The sequence below is a fragment of the Lissotriton helveticus genome, chromosome 10, assembly GCF_964261635.1.
Source record: "Lissotriton helveticus chromosome 10, aLisHel1.1, whole genome shotgun sequence".
NCBI classification, from domain to species: domain Eukaryota; kingdom Metazoa; phylum Chordata; class Amphibia; order Caudata; family Salamandridae; genus Lissotriton; species Lissotriton helveticus.
This window is the reverse complement of record NC_136071.1, coordinates 1,094,841,813-1,094,858,202: the sequence shown is the minus strand read 5'-3', so window position 1 is coordinate 1,094,858,202 and position 16,390 is coordinate 1,094,841,813.

The following is a 16,390-nucleotide window of genomic DNA, read 5'->3' as shown; positions in this document are numbered from 1 at the left end:
GAGTAAATCTCCAAGTTAGATCCCGAAATACCACCTAATCAGTTTCATCATGAAATCACACATTCCGCTGGTCCACAAGGACAAAATCTGCCCCATATGCCCATATATCACGATCTGCTACATCAACTTAGGCATTGGGTGCTTACCTCAGACTGCAAGTATTAAGAAGAAGACACTTATTGCACAGTCAGGCAGTGTGTCTCTGGACTGAAAGTCATTGTGGCCTAGACCACACTTTCTGTGGTTGCGTTCACCTGGCGGAGTGGTCCACACCTTGTGTTGAGCACTGGCAGAGAAGGGCAATGCTTGGGCTGTAGAGCCCTACATTAGAGAAAGGATATCAAACTCAGGTTTCTTTTGTCACATTTCTATGCAATCAGTTGGGAGACAGGGGAATGACCAAGTATTAAGAAGGACTCTTTCCAAGGTGGTGGTCTGTCCAGTGATTGCTGCCTGAGCTTTCCAATTCATGAAGAAGTTGAGTCTTTTCCTCTGATGTCAGTTACTGTTTCAATAATATACAAAAGACACATTAACCAGTGATATTGCCAATCGGGCTTCAGAGCTAACCACAGCACAGAGACAGCCCCAGTCACAGCCACTGATGGCATCAGAATGCTGTTAGACCACAGAGAAACAGCAGCCCTCATCCCCCTCGACCTCTCAGCAGCCTTCAACACCATATCCCACCACACACTGCTAAATAGACTCCACCAGATTGGAATCCAAGGACTGCATCCTACCTCATAGAAAGAACGTGGAAGGTCATCCTCCCACCCTACTCCTTTCTCCCTAAGAACATCACCTGCGGTGTAACTCAAGGCTGATCACTTAGCCCGACCCTCTTCAACGTTTACACGACACCCCTGGCAAACATCGTCAAGAGCCACGGACTTAACATCATCGCCTACGACACCCAACTCATCCTTTCCCTGACTAATAATGCAGCGAACACCAAGGACAAGTTCCAAAGATACATGAAAGACGTGGCCTCCTGGATGAACAAAAATTGTCTTAAATTCAACACGGGGTCCGGTTGCAGGAGATCCTAGGTGCTGAGCGGGTGCCAGGCGTTGCGGGCGGTGTGCCATTGTCGCCTCCATCCCCCACCGAGACCTATGGGGTGTGGATCTTTTATTTAACAAACTATCCAGGTTCCTCGCAATTTGAGGTAAATCCCACAACTTGTTTGGTTTGTTTTTTGCACCTTTCAATTTTTACACTATTTTAACTTTCACGTCCTCTGGTAGGGTGGGCCTTAGCGCGCCCATACCGCCGGGGTACACTCCTCATGGTCCTGAAGAAAGCCCAGTAAATTACATATAACGGGCAGAAACATGTCGACCCCACTTTAAGTGGAAATACCCAAAACATTATTTGGTAAATTTCCCAACACATACTTTTAACCATGTCAGGTTGACCACTGAATAAAACTTTTTGCGTGGTACACCACCTTGACATTTTTAAACTCACAATTTTTCACATCACTGTCATGAAAAATCAGCTCCGCAGTATCCTGGCATTGAAGCACACCAGGGAGGCATTCGGCTTCTCCTGGTGGACCCGATGATGAAGCATGTCACCACCCAGGGTGGTGAGTGAGGGCTTCCTAAGAATTCCTAATGATTCTCAACGTGAATTGTTAAGGGTGATTGATTCTCTGTATTTGTGCTTACACACTTACTACTTTTGACACTCTTTTGTTGTTTGAAAAGAGAAAACAAAAAAACAAAAAATTAAATTCAACACGGACAAGAAACAGGTACTCATCATCGGGAAAGGAAAGGACACCCTCTGGAACAACGCATGGTGGCCGCCTGAGCTAGGCTCAACCCTCAAACCCAGCCTGCATTTGGTGACGTCTATTTACATCTGGTAATTTCAGCAATGAGTTACTTTGATCTAGTGCCCCTTTTTTGAGTAGCTGTGTGCTTTACAACTTCACTCATTCATTCATTCGTTCGTTCATTCAATAATACAAACAATATTTTAATAATAAAACTCTTAATAATAATGCTAATATTTTTGATTAAGAACAATAATGCATTTATTTTTGTCATTATTAGTAGTACTGACTTTATACATTTTATTAATGTTATTTTTATTAACAAAAATAATAAATAAATAATAACAACACAAATAATAACAGTAAAACCCCGCCCATGGATGGATGGTACAAGGGTATGAACAGTTGTGCCGTGGCCTAGGAAGCATAGACAAAGTGAGGGGAAGTCCTAAGAATCATTACAAATTATGGGGCGGGTCCTGGTCTCGTTTTCATCCCATGATTGCAATCATGTAATATTGAAATGTTGCATCAGCGTGTAGTATTTGCATTCACCTCTTTGTGATCATTCTTGTTTCTTTGCCGGACTGTCGCGATATGTTGTCGGTATACAGCGGCAACGGCTGCTGAATGTTGGGGGATATATGTTTTCAGGCTGACTGTTGGTCTTATATGATAGCAAAACAAATATAAATAAATGTATAAACTAATAACAGTAAAAATATATAATAATTTATCATTATTATCGTTGTTTTTATTGTTAATAGCATTATTACTGTTAGGAATAATATTTCTTCGTTTATTTAGGTTTTGTGCTACTGTTATTCACTCTAGTGAATTTCAAGTTCACTCTAGTGAATTCCAAGTTCCTAGCTTCTGTTAAGATGTGTAAGCTTAGCTTTCTCGGCCTATAGATTTGTTTTTTTTGTTGCCCTACAACAATTGCTTGCATTTCGAGTATTTTCGGTCTCTGACCCTTCCCAGCAGCAGCAGCAGCCTTCAGTGTCCCTCACAGGTTTTCCTGAAAACCTCCCCAACAAAAAGGGGCTGGAGCGTTTGCACGTAAAAAAACATGCAAACTGCTTGTTGACCATCCGTATTTTACTTGAATAAGACACGTGCTCTGTTTCTCTTTCCTCATTAGCAGTCCCTAATGAATCTACGAGCCATGGTTATCTCTATTGGCAAATATTTACTTGCTTGTGCCCTTGGGCACAGTTTGTGCCTGGACCAAGGACACATTTCCAATGGAATCATGTAAGAAAAGCATGAAATGTCCCAGGGAGATTTCTACACCATTTGTTATCTATTGTTTTTAGAACTGTTACTGTTTACTGTTTAGCAATTAGATATTTTACTTTGGATGAAAAAAACTAAATGCACGATTTACTTGTTGAAGTCTTACAGAAACATTTTTTTTACATATAAAATAGCATATATTTGATAATAAGAAAATAAAGGTTTTATGTTTGTATTGCTGATCTTTGCAAGATTTTTCTCTTCTAAAAGGATATCATGTCATTAAGCGTGCGGTGTCTCCGGTGCATTTTTGTCATACAGGGCCAGAGAATAAAAGTCCTAGGGGCCTATTATCAATACAGGCGATAAAATTATCGCCGATTTAGCGGCAGAAATCTGCAGCTAAAACGGCAATAATGGGCTTGGTAATATGCTTTATGGAATTCCAATTGAAGCCCATGTTAAATGTGAAGGACATCTAACATGGGCTTCAATTGGAATTCCACAGATCATATTATCAAGCTCATTATCGCCGTTTTAGCAGTAGTTTTCTGCCGCTAAAGCGGCAATAATTTTATCGCCGGTCTTGATAATATGCCCCCATGTTCGTTCCTTCGCCCTCTCACCCATGGTCCAAAACCGACAGAGAAGCATTCCAGCTGTTCACTGAAAGGATGAATTGCTCTTTAAATGCCAATGAGATAATATATCCATTGAGTTGTTATGCATGGCTCTCATTGAGGACCTCTAGTATGAATATCAGATCCTACGTCCAGTTATACAGTGTTACTGCATCACAGATGTGTAAACAAAATGTTTTTTCCCTGATGTGATGTCCCCAGAGGTCTCTCGTGCCTATTTCTGGTGCCCACACACCAAGGGACGCAGGAGAACACGGCTACAGCTCTGCCTCCCTCAACCACCACATTCCCTTCCAGCACACGTCATGCAGCCCACTTTGGAATAGGATTCAAAGCTGTGCTGACCTGGCTCTCAGAGAGTATGCAGAGAGTGGAGGTGGCGGGTGGCAGGATACCTATTGTAACACTGGGCAGAGGGCTGAGGTACATTAGGCAATGTTGGGTATGGCTCCCCATCACTCCCCTGCCCCTGCATAATTGTTGAAAGCTGTGGCAGGTAAATTGGGTGGGCCATACATAGCATAGTATTGCTGATGGATCCATGAAATCTGGATGCAGGAACACCAGGACAGGTGCCCCGTGCTCACTGTGCCACTGGAACCAAGCAGCACTCGACTGTAAAGCCCCAATTAGAGTGACACTGATCTTGGGTTGCTTGTGTTCCAGATCAGGGAGGACTTGTTCTCCTAGTTTGGAATGGACTGTTTCTATTGGAGCAGAGTCAAGATTAGTTTGCATAAGGCTGGGTCCAAACAGAGGTTACATGGTGGGCAAAAGAACAATGGGTTGGAATTCTACACCGAGCGATATGCCAGTGGTTAGACAAATTGCGGGCATTTCTCCCATCACTATTTGTGTGTCTGGGAAGTCCAAGAACCCTTAATCCAGAAAGCTGGCCTCCAAGACTACAAGAGAAAAATGCAGATCCATACCTTAATCAGCATGAATATTGGTACTCTCTGGAACATACTCAATCTTAAATGAGTAAACATGGAGCTGGCTGCTAACCGTGCCAACCTTGACACCAAATATCTACCACCTCCAGAAGAAAGAATATAATGGCTTGATATCTGTTCTTAAAATGAAGAGTGTACCCAATAAAAGCTATTTGAAATGATAGGCTGGGCAGCCCATTCCAAAAGTTCTTTCTCGATCGCAAGTAGTTTTTTTCGGATGACCTCAAAGTCCCAGAAGCATATGATAACAACCACTCTTCACATGTATGTCTTTGTAGCCAAACTGCATCAAGACCTCATGTGATTGTATCCACTGCCACAATACATTCATTTCCTTACTCAAAAGAAATGAAGTACCCACCAACTCTTTTTTGAGACTTACAAAAGAGTTATGTAGCTCAATCTCCAATGCAAATTGCAAGTTTATTTTAGAAGACAACGCAGTTATTCAGTTTTGGTGGCATAATTATCAATACATTTAAAACAGAACTAAGTGAAAACTAGGAAATATTGTAATTGTTCTTTTGTTTGAGGAAATGGGGCATTGCCTTGAACATGGTTCTGTTTAGGTTTGATTCCCTCTCTTGTAATTTGATATCCGACACACTTGAGTGCACATTGCAAATTCACCAAATGATCAGCTTCATTTCTACCAAACTCTAGTATTTCATTCTGAAAGGCAACTGTGCTGGTAGTTCCTTCCAATGTTTCTTTCATTAAATGCTGGAAGCCCGATGCAGCACTAGTCAAATCAAATGCATCTTACGAAACTAGAACATCCCTGCAAGTGTGAGGAAAGCTGCAAGATGTTTAGATTCATCCTCCAACTCTGTCTTGTAGTATGCACTAGCCAGATCTAGTGTAGAGCAAATTGTGTCTCCTGTCAAAGTAGATACTAGTTCGTGTAAATTAGAAAGGGGATGTCTGTCATTCCAGAAATCATGGTTTGAAATTCACATGAAACATCTAAAGTTCTTAATAGCCGAAACAGAATCTTTGATGGTTTTGTCTTCTATAGTAAGTAGTCCTATCTGAAGACTGCAACCTCTTCACTTGACCAGCAGGAAACGTCGCCAAAATTGTAGTAAGTAGACGCAGTCATCAAGTTGCTGGAAGGTGAGTTTATTCAGAGAGAACAACAACAGAGATCCCAATGCCAGCTGGCCAAGCACAAACTACCTCTCCTAAGATTCTAGGATGAGTCAGAGCCATCTGTGTTCTGGAATTTGTGTGACATAGGGACAGAACATAGGAATCAGAATACAAGTAATATACAACATCTTCCTTCTGTGCTCTCTAGTAAAACATATCTTTCCATACTGTTTTAAGTTTTTTTCAATAACATATGGTTATTTATTTAAAGGCATATTAAAACATTGTCAATAGTTCCTGGATTTTCCAATGGCGGTAACGTTTTGAATTCTTTGAGGCAAACACCACCTATGAATGTTAGAGTAAGGCAAGTTTCCTTTGAGGCAAACAATACTCACCTTCAAGCACCTCAACATATGCCAAGAATACTGGGTACCGAATTTCCCAGTCCATGGGTGGTTCCCCTTTATTTTGAAGAAAAGACGATGGATGTGCAATGTTGGCCATGGCACTATTTACATTTTACAGTTTATAATGAAAGTAGTATAAAAATAGCAAAATTATAAAATTTGCACTTGCTGAATATTGTCTATATTGTCTTTTTTTTTAAATAATTTTTTATTGTTTACAGGCAGGCGAGGAATAAGTACATTAAAGCATAAATACATAGATTAGCGTACATCAATTTTATCATATAAAGCATACACTAAGGCAAAAAAAAGAGAGAAAAAGAAAGAAAAGAGGAGGATAAGCAAACTAAAATAGAGTATAACATCATCGTTCCACAAAAGTTCCCCAATTTTTTCATGCTTTTTCAATGTACGTGTGCCCCTGATGTTTGCTAAAGCTAATTCCATTGAATGTATCTCAGTTACCAGTGCCCACCAGTCCCAGACCTTAGGTGTTTCTGAGCTAGTCCAAGCTCTGTCTAAAGTTAGCTTAGCACAAGACATAAGTACTGTGGCCAGAGCAGCCTGCGGGAAAGAGACAGGGTAAGTGTCTAACAGAACAGAGGTGGCCGTGAACATAGGCAGCTGAATCTGTTTCAGTTTCAAAACATTTTCAATATCACGCCAGAAAGTCTTACGGTTCGGACAAGAAAATAGAATATGTACCAGATCAGCTGCTTCAGTGAGGCATTTGGGGCATTTTGTGCGATCACTATAGATGTTATTAGAGGACCATTTAGAAATTCTTTCCGGGGTGTAATATAGCATACAGGTTGTTCTGAATTGTTGTAATCTTAGACTAGATGACCGTACTCGTTTATTAATGTTTGTGAAGGAGTTCTCTATCTGTTTAAATGTTATATTTGTGCCCAACATTCTGCTCCATTTTTCGGCCAGCTTGATACAGTCATTTGATTTATATCCAGCAAGAAGCCTGTATGCCTCACTTATTATAGACTTGTTTTTAGATGAATATAAACAGGTCCAAATATCACATTCAGTCACCTCCAGTATTTGTTTTTTGTTGATCAAATAGTCATGTATCTGTAGATGTTTGTACCTCATGTTTTCAGGTAGGTCATATAATAATTTGAGGGTGTTGAAGTCTAAAAATCCTTGTATGAAGATCCCCCAAAACAGCAATTCCTGATCTAAGCCAACAACGTGTAGTACTATCATTAAAAATGTTTGGAAGGCCCGGATTGCCCCATAGCGAAAGCTTTGAGTGGAAAAAGCTAGTATTACAAAAAGAAAGTATGTTGCCCCAGATCTTTATTAAGTCTCTTGCTGTCTTAAATCTAACCCTTTTATAGTAATTAGGATTGTTAGTTCTAAACAAAAACATATTCGAATCAGATTTTAACATGAAAGAGTGGAAGAACAAAGCCCTTCTTTCATTAAGTAAAGAGCGGAGACGGATAACAAAAGCGGACCAAAAATACAGTTTGAGATCAGGAAAATTAAGCCCACCATGATTCGTGCTGTTTTTCATAAAGGCCAATGATCTTCTTGCTTTTTTATACCCCCAGATAAAGCTGATAAATACTCCATCAAGTTTCTTAAAAAATTGGTTATTTAGCGCCAGTGGTATAGATCGGAATAAGTACACATATTTGGGCAATACCTTCATCTTGATTAGATTAATTCTGCCGATTAAATTCAAAGGTAGTCTATGCCATTTTTTTAATAGTAAGCTGGTAGATTTAGTTAGTTCGTTGTAATTTATATTGTTCATTTCTTGTAATTTGGCCGTTATTTTGACCCCAAGATAAGTAGCAGTATGACAAATCTCAGGCACGACCACAGCTGGAGTATAATTAGCTATAACTTGCGTTTTTTGTAAATTTAATTTGTAGCCCGCCACCTTCCCATATTTTCCAGCTTCTATTGCTATTCCCTTTAGTGCTTCGACGACATCTTCTGTATAAATCGTGATGTCGTCGGCATATGCAGTTATTTTTAATTCTTGTGGTCCTGATCTAAAAGGTGCAATCTGAGTTTGAGATTGAAGGGCAAACAAAAAAGGCTCCAATGAGAGAGCAAATAAAAGAGGTGAAAGGGGGCAGCCCTGACGGGTACCTCGTTGGATCAAAAAATCTGAAGATGTTAGTCCCCCATAGCTGGTATAAGCTACTGGATTATCATACAATGCTTGTATACTCCGCAAAAATTGTCCCCCAAACCCTATTTTAGACAGTGCGCACCAGAGAAAGTCCCACCCCACTCGGTCGAAAGCTTTTTCAGCATCTAATAAGATCATACCGAGTGGGGTGGATTCAGTCTCTGCTACATCGAATGCTGTAATAGCCATATTAACATGTATGGTGGTATCTCTCCCAGTTATAAAGCCATGTTGTTGTGGGTTAATGATCTGGGGCATAATAGGAGCCAATCTTAGTGCTAAAATTTTAGCAAAATGTTTTGCATCTGTGTTTATTAAAGAGATAGGGCGATATGACCCTCTCTCTTCTTTTGGTTTGTCTTTCTTCAAAAAAAAAATTATTTTTGCCCTATTCCAGGACTTAGGGGTTTTTCCATCTGAGCCTACAGGTTGGATAACTTTCAGCAATAATTGTTCAAGCTCTTTTAAACATAATTTGTATATTTCTAAGGGTATGGTATCTTCCCCCGCTGCTTTTCCTATGGGTAATAGAGCTATCGCTTGGTGTAGTTCAGCCATCGTTATATCATCAGATAATGAGCCTATCTCTGGGCTGTTCTGAGTATCCATAGTATGGTCTTCAATATATTTGTGTATGTCATCTAAATTAGGCTCCAATTCTGGGGTATATAAAGTTCTATAAAAATCGGTGAATTGTTCAAGGATGTCTTGTGGTTGGGTGTAGATTTTATTGCCGGCCCCCCGTATCTTTGTAATTATAGAATTAGCTCTATCCTCAGCGGCTTTGTAAGCCAAAATGTTCCCAATTTTGTCCCCCCCCTCATATTATGTTATTTTAAATTTGTGTTAGCTGTTTGTACTTTTCTGAATAAATTTTGTCTTAGTTTTATTTTTAAGTGAACAAAGTTTGAGGCCAATTTCTGTACTCGTTGTTAGGTTAGACCGGAGTGCTGATGATAGTAGTTCTTCTTGGGCGGTTATTTTTGACATCAATAAATCATTATTTTTCTTATGTTCTAAATTTTGTCTGATCACATAAGCCTGAGTGAAACCTCTGATACTTGCCTTACAGGCATCCCAAACCATAGCAAGTGAAGCTGAGTTGGTATTTATGTCTATAAATTCAATTATGTGTAATTTTAGTTGCGTCGTGTAACATGTATCTGAAATCAAATGTCTAGGAAAAGAGAATGGTCTGGGAGTAGTTCTAATATTTGTTGTTTTAAATATCAATATTATAGCATTGTGATCAGAAGAGATTCGGGGACATAGAACCATGGAGCTGTTTTTCAGTAGATTATCACTTATTAGTGCCATGTCTAGCCTTGAGCATAATTTGTGAGGCGCGGAGTAGTAAGTATACCCCGGTTTATTAACGTATAAATGTCGCCAAGCGTCTTTAATGTTATGTACGCGGCATAGGTCAAGAATAGATGACCTAGTTTTGTGCATCCTTCGATGACTACCAGATCTGGTTGTGTCTATTCTGTAATCCATAATACAATTAAAATCCCCCATGACAATGAGTTCTCCCTCCCAATCCAAAAGCTTAATATTCAATTGGTCAAAAAGAGTAGGCTCATCTATATTACAACCGTAGACCACACATAGAACATACTTAACATTCTCATAGCTTCTCTGCGCTATTGCCCATCTGCCATCCTTACCACAAGAAGTTTGTATTGTTTCGGCCCTGAATCGTCTATCCTTGAGAATAGCAACACCTCTTATAGATTGTCCAAATGTAGAGCAAGCTATAATATCGTACCCCAAATGATTAAGTCGTTTTTTATCGATAGCAAAGCAACATGGGGGTTATGCATTTTCAATTCTTCTTTTATCAAGCACCTTTTGTTCTTGCTATTTAGCCCTGCTACATTCCAGGCTAAGCATTTTATTTCATACATCTAAAAAATAATAGAAAGAAAAAGATAGGAGCCTTAAGTTTTGAACTTGTCTCAAATTGTCCAAAATAATGTTCATAATATCCACATATCCTTATACATTGCCTACTTCTAATGCTGTTAATATACAAAAAAGTTTTGATTTCATTATATAAATCCACCCCCTCAGCCTGTAAACAAGTTTTCTTTGTTTTTCCCTCCCCCCCTCAGCCCCCCATTGTGGGGAGAAACCCCCCTCCACCCCCCTCCCCCCTAGCTCTTACCCCGGCCGGGGAAGAGCCATCCCTCTGCCTCTGCTGCCGCTGTAGGGGCAGCTTACGTGGCAGGTCGCCCTGGGAGGTTCCCACCCTCCCTTTACTTATTCTTTTAACAGTTTGTCAGCGGGTGCAAAAAAAAATAACCCAAGCATTTTACTAGTGTATAATAGTGTATTTATCTTAAAGCTAAAGAAAAGATTAAACAGACCCCCCATATAGCCAATGTTGCTTGGTGATAGAGATTTCTAGTAAAGGTTAGTCTACCAGTGAAACCAGTGTTTTGAATTAAGCTAATTCTTAGACTTATTCTTGCCCCCGCCAATATCAGCTAAGTAAGCTTCTGCTTCTTTTACGTCAGTAAAAAAATGAGTGCGTCCATCATTGATAACCTTAAGGCGTGCAGGTTCTTGGAGAAACGCCTGACCTCCGCTAGATTTAATTGGGTCTATTAATTTACGTAGCATCCATCGTCTGTCCATTGTTTCTTTACTGAGGTCAGAGAGAGCAAAAATTGAAAGCTCTCCAATGGTTACAGGGGTGTTAGGGCGAGCTCTCTGCCAAATAGCCTGGCATAGTAAAAAGTTTCCAAAGAAAATTAGAAAGGGGCGTGGGAATTGATTCTCCCTATTTCTCTGTATCAAAGGGAGACGATGAGCTCGCTGGATTTGTAAGCCCCAGTCCCAGTCAGCGAAATCAGGGAAGGCTTTCTGAAACAGACCCACTAGGTAAGCCCTCGGGTCAGATCCTTCTGCGCCTTCCGGTATGCCAAAAAGTCTTAGATTTGATCGTCTCTGACGATTCTCCAATTCTTCAATCTTTTGTTGGAGTGTAGCAAGCTGAGTCTCGTGCTTGTCAGATGCAGATGTTGTTTTTGTGCTTGTTTCTTCCAACAAAACCACCCGTTGTTGCAATTCCACAATGTCTTGTGAGAACCCCCCAAATTTAGTGGTAAGTTCTAGTAAAGATGATTGCAATTTGCTATTGTCCTCCCTCAGCTGTAAATAATGTTCCTGTGCTTCCGCCCGTTGATTGCCCAATAATTGTAGAATTATATCTAGTGAAGAGGAATCGGCTGACTCTTGGCTTTGATTTTGTCTTTCCTTAGAAATATTTATGTGTTTGTTTGTCCCCCGACTGGTATAAGGAGGTGAAGTTTCGAGAGGGGGGCCTCCCAAAAAAGGGGGAGTGACGATAGTCGCTGTTGCAGCAATAGAGGTAGCATGAGATTGTAACATATCGGTTTCTTTTATAGGTGACTCTGCAATAGACTCATACGTCACCAATGGTGCTTGATCGGGCAATCTGTCCGATGGTATATTGGGTATAATAGGTGGTGAATTGAGTAAAGTATTTGAACAACAGCTATCTAGATTAGTATTAGTATTAGGATTAGTAGAGCCGGCGGTGTTAGAGAAGTTTTCTTTGCTAGATATGAGTTCTATGGGGCTTCCCCCTGAGAGTCTCTGTGTTATATTTTTAACTAACCCTTCTGCTTCAATCCATCTTCTTAGTGGACTTTGGTTCTGTAAAGCCTTTATCGATATTTGACTGTTGCATGCCATGTGTTTGTTTAATATGGCTCCACCCTTGCCACATTTCTTTGCTTTAGTTTTATTTTTCTGTTTTCGCCCTTTTTTAGCACGTATTTTGGTTGTATTACTTAAACAATCATCCTTCTCTCCCTTCTCTCCCAATTCATCCTCTGTTTCTGCATCAATGTCTTCAAAAGAGCCTTGCTCTGTCTGGTCAGTGAGCTCCACCACTAGCCCATCACCCCCAGCCACCATAAGGACAGTAGTGTCTGATTCGGTGAGGGGGGTTGGGCCCGTAGTATCAGTGGAGAGGATCTGGTTTTCTGTGTTCAATTTAGGGCATGGCCTGTCTGGCGTTTCGACCTCTTCAGAAACAATTAGTTCCTTAGTCATAGGCTGCTCAGAGTTTTTGATAGCCCCTTCAGAGATCACAGGCATGACAGAGAATTTATCATTCAGCACCCCAACATTAGCTGCAGCATTCACTTTTCTGGTCATTGAGGCCTGAGTTACACTTGCTGCACGTGTTAGGTCGTTCCCCACTACCCCCCCTTTTGCTGCCATTAGCTTAGTTTTGGCTATGATCTTAACAGCGCTCTGGCCAGATTTCTTAAAAAGCACACTCGGGGGTAGATTAGGAGATCTCTGTACCTGTTTTCTGAAGTCCCCGCTCTCCTGTCGCAGGCCTCCCGGCGTTTCAGGGGCTGTTGTAGTCTTTTCAGGGAAAACGGGTTTTAACGCTTCATTTTCTCTCTCCACGGATGCGTTCTCCCGTAATATGTTCCCTGAGGTAGCTGAAACCGCTTGGGCCCCGGGTGAAGTTACAGTTGCCGAAGATGTTACCAACGACGTTTGAGCTGTATTTTGCAGCGCTTGAGAAGCCGGAGGAGGGAGAGGTGCCGCAAGTCCTGCTGGGTGCCTGCTGTTTCGCGTAGTCCGCCGAGGTCCTTTCGGAGACATTCCCTTCAGCCACCAGGTGTGTGTGGTTCGAAAGTTGAGGCCAGACCAGCCGAGCCCGGATTTCCTAAGCAGACCGTGAATCGTCCGACGGAAGAGTTCAACTGTGGCGGTGAAGTGTAACATCGGTAATGTGCCTCATACAATCACCATCCAGGCAGCGTTTACTAATATTTCTCTTTTCACCGGGTAATGCCCATTCCCTTTTCTGCATGCAAGCGTGCCAATTTCAGTATTTCAGTATTGCTATTGCTATCGCATCGTTAGTACAGCACCGGGTTGCTCCGTAAAGGGTAGGGAGAGAAGCCTCTAGGCGAACTGCTCAGTGCAGGTCCTCACTCCGCCATCTTGGATCTGCAGTCCAGAATATTGTCTATATTGTCACCGTGTTCCGGCAATAAAAATGTGATAAAACCATTTGTTATGATATGTTGTATAATTGAACAGTAGAGATTGAAATCACAGCACACAGCAGCTCAGCATTGCAAATCACAGATATGATACTTATGAAAATAGAGAAATGCCCAGGTATCCAAAATGGCAGCCATGCAATGTGATAATGCTGCATGCAGAACATCACAAAATATCTGGTTTAAATGCACTTGACTAGCGGTGGCTCATCCGTTATGGCAGAGGGGAAATCGCCCCCTTGTCAGCAGCCTCGAAATCTGAAAAATAAAACGTTAATAAAACAGGTTTATTATCGTTTTATTTTTGAACTTTTAAGTGCTGAGTCTTGGGTGTGGAGTCATCATGGGGGCAGTCACAGAGGTGGAGTGATGGATACTGCTACCAGTGCACTTGTCGGTTGGGCCGTTTGTCTTAGGACGGCCAAACCAACATATGCCCTGAGCTAGAGACAGCAGGCACAGGATCCAAGTCTGGGAGGGAGCGTACATCTGGACTGCCCAGACCAATCCTGGCGCTGCTCTCATGCTGCCATGGCCGTAGGGGAGTCTGGGAGCCAGGGGCGGATTGGCAAGGCGGGCATTCGGGCATGGGCCGAAGGGCCGGTGCCTCAGTGCCCTCTGAGGGCCGTTTTTTTCTCCTCAATCCCAGTCCACAGAGCGTGGACTAGGAAGGGGGAGAAAAAAAAACGTCCCACAGAGGGCACGGAGACAGACAGAGAAAATGAAAGCAGCCTCGCTGTGCCGCAGCGATTGTCAGCTGTGGCCTCTCCTTCACCCCTGCCCTGCCAAGCAATCAAGCTGAGGCTGGGCTGGGGAGGGGTGATTGTTTGCAAGAATCGGCCTCCTTGGGGGCCAGGTGTTTCTCAGTCCTTTGAGCCATTTTCACCTCGGCCCCCCCTGGGGCCCATGCAGCCCAGAAACAGTGTTAGTCTTAACACCTCGCCCACAGCCCTTCACATTCAGGGCATAGTGGGCGAGGAAGAATGGGTCTTGCTGTGGGGGCCAGGTGATGTTTGGATTTTTTTTATTTTATTTGTTTATTTATGCGATTTTATATAGCGCGGACTTTACCTGAAGGTGTCAGAGCGCTTCACACTAGGAACAGCAATAATACATGAGGAGAAAAATTACAAGTGGACAAATTACAAAAGCAAACGTTAAGTTACATGAATCAAAAGTGACAATAGTGAGCAAGCAAAATACATGAGGTAGCAATCGCTACATTACAGGAGGAAAAAGTGATATGTGTGCAGGTTACAAAAACGTACAAATTACAAGTAGAGGTATAATACTGCAATAAATGGCAGACACTCCAGCACAAGAACAAACGTTACGTAGGCAATGGTGGAACTTGTGCAAGTATCTAAAGCAAACAAAAGTGAGAGGTAACATACAGTGTGATACCAGAGAAAAGTGACTTGTGCAAGTTACAAAAGGGTACCATACACAGGTACAAGGGTAATACTACAGTAAATGGTAAACACTCAAACTGCCAGAACACACTGGGAAGGCACTTCCCATGCACCAGCTTCACCTAGGCCTCCCCACTGGCTACCTGGCTACCTTGGATGACCCAGAAAGCTGTGTTTTGTGCTCCCCTGCCAGGACATTTTCCCGAGGCCTGGAGGGCTGATTAATTTACTAATTGCAGGGGCCTTACCTTTGTTCATGTGCTCCTGAGCTGAAGGTCTGGGGAGGGCTAAGTAGGTTAGTAATAGCAGGGGTTTTGCTGCTTTTCAGGTGCTCCTGTGCTGGAGGGCTGGAATAATTTTGTGACAGAAAGGGGCCTTGCTATTTTTTTTAGTTGCTCAGCATGTAGGCCATTGTCACCTTGGCCCTGTGTCCTGTGCAAGAACAGTATCCTCCCACTTTCATTCCTTGTCTGTGCAAATGGTGTTTCATGAAAGGGCACGCCCCTTGAATGTGGGCCACGCCCCTTAAATGTGGGCCCCGCCCCTTAAATATGGGCCACGCCTCTTGAATGTGGGCCACTTTTTTCGTCGGTGCCCGGGCCGAATTGTGATCCCAATCCGACCCTGCTGGGAGCCTATGCTGCAGCCAGGAGCAGAAGAGCGGCGATGCAGCAGTGGCAGGTAAGTTCTTTTTTTTCTTGTTCTGTTTATATATATTCCTCGTCATCCCCTCCACCCCCATCCTGCCCTGACACCAGCCGCTACTGCACGTGACGCAATTTGCCAAAAGCGTCACAAACTATTGCAACAGTCAATCTCTGTAAAATGTTAATTCTGAGCAAATCCTTTACCATATCTGCCGAATCTGGAAATGCCGCATTCTGACATTAAGGCACCGCTGCTCTCCATTGAAGCAACTGTCATGCCTGGTCGCAAAGGAGGCATCAGTCACAAATGCCTTTTCAAGTCACCACAACCTTCAGTTTGGTTTTGTCTGCTTGAGTTTCCGCTTCTTGCCAATGTAAAGAATGACAGGGCACCAAAGCAGAATGATGTACTGGCAATGGCATAGGAATGGAAGATTAGAAAGTTGGAGAGGTGTAAAGGGGTGAGGCCATATGATTTATTTATTTATTATTTATTTAAGGATTTGTAAAGCGCCTGGTGACCCGAGGGCATCCCCGCGCTATAAAACTGTAAGTTGGCTAAGAGGGGAGGAAGGAGGAGCGGAACTCTTTATTTGGGGAAAAGCAGCGTTTTAAGTTGTTTGCGAAAGCGAAGGTAGCAGGGTTCCAATCACAGGCTGCGGGGAAGGCTGCGATGAAACCTATATGGTGTCTTGGTATGCTGAAGGTATCCTAACATTCCTGGCCAAGACTATCAGTTAAATAGAGGCTGTCTTCCAGCCCTTCAATTATTTTGGACGAATCGTAGGAGTCAAAATTTAACAATGCCAAGTCTCATATCTTTCCTTAGACCTTAGAGTGCCATAGTAGATAGATACTATGGGCACTTTATATCAGCCCTACCATGATTTCTGACTTTCTTGCCTCGCCTCCCAAGATCAGTGATGGGGAGGGTGGCCCTGACAACAATGGTGGTGCGTCCAAGACTCCTATATTATTTTGCCAAT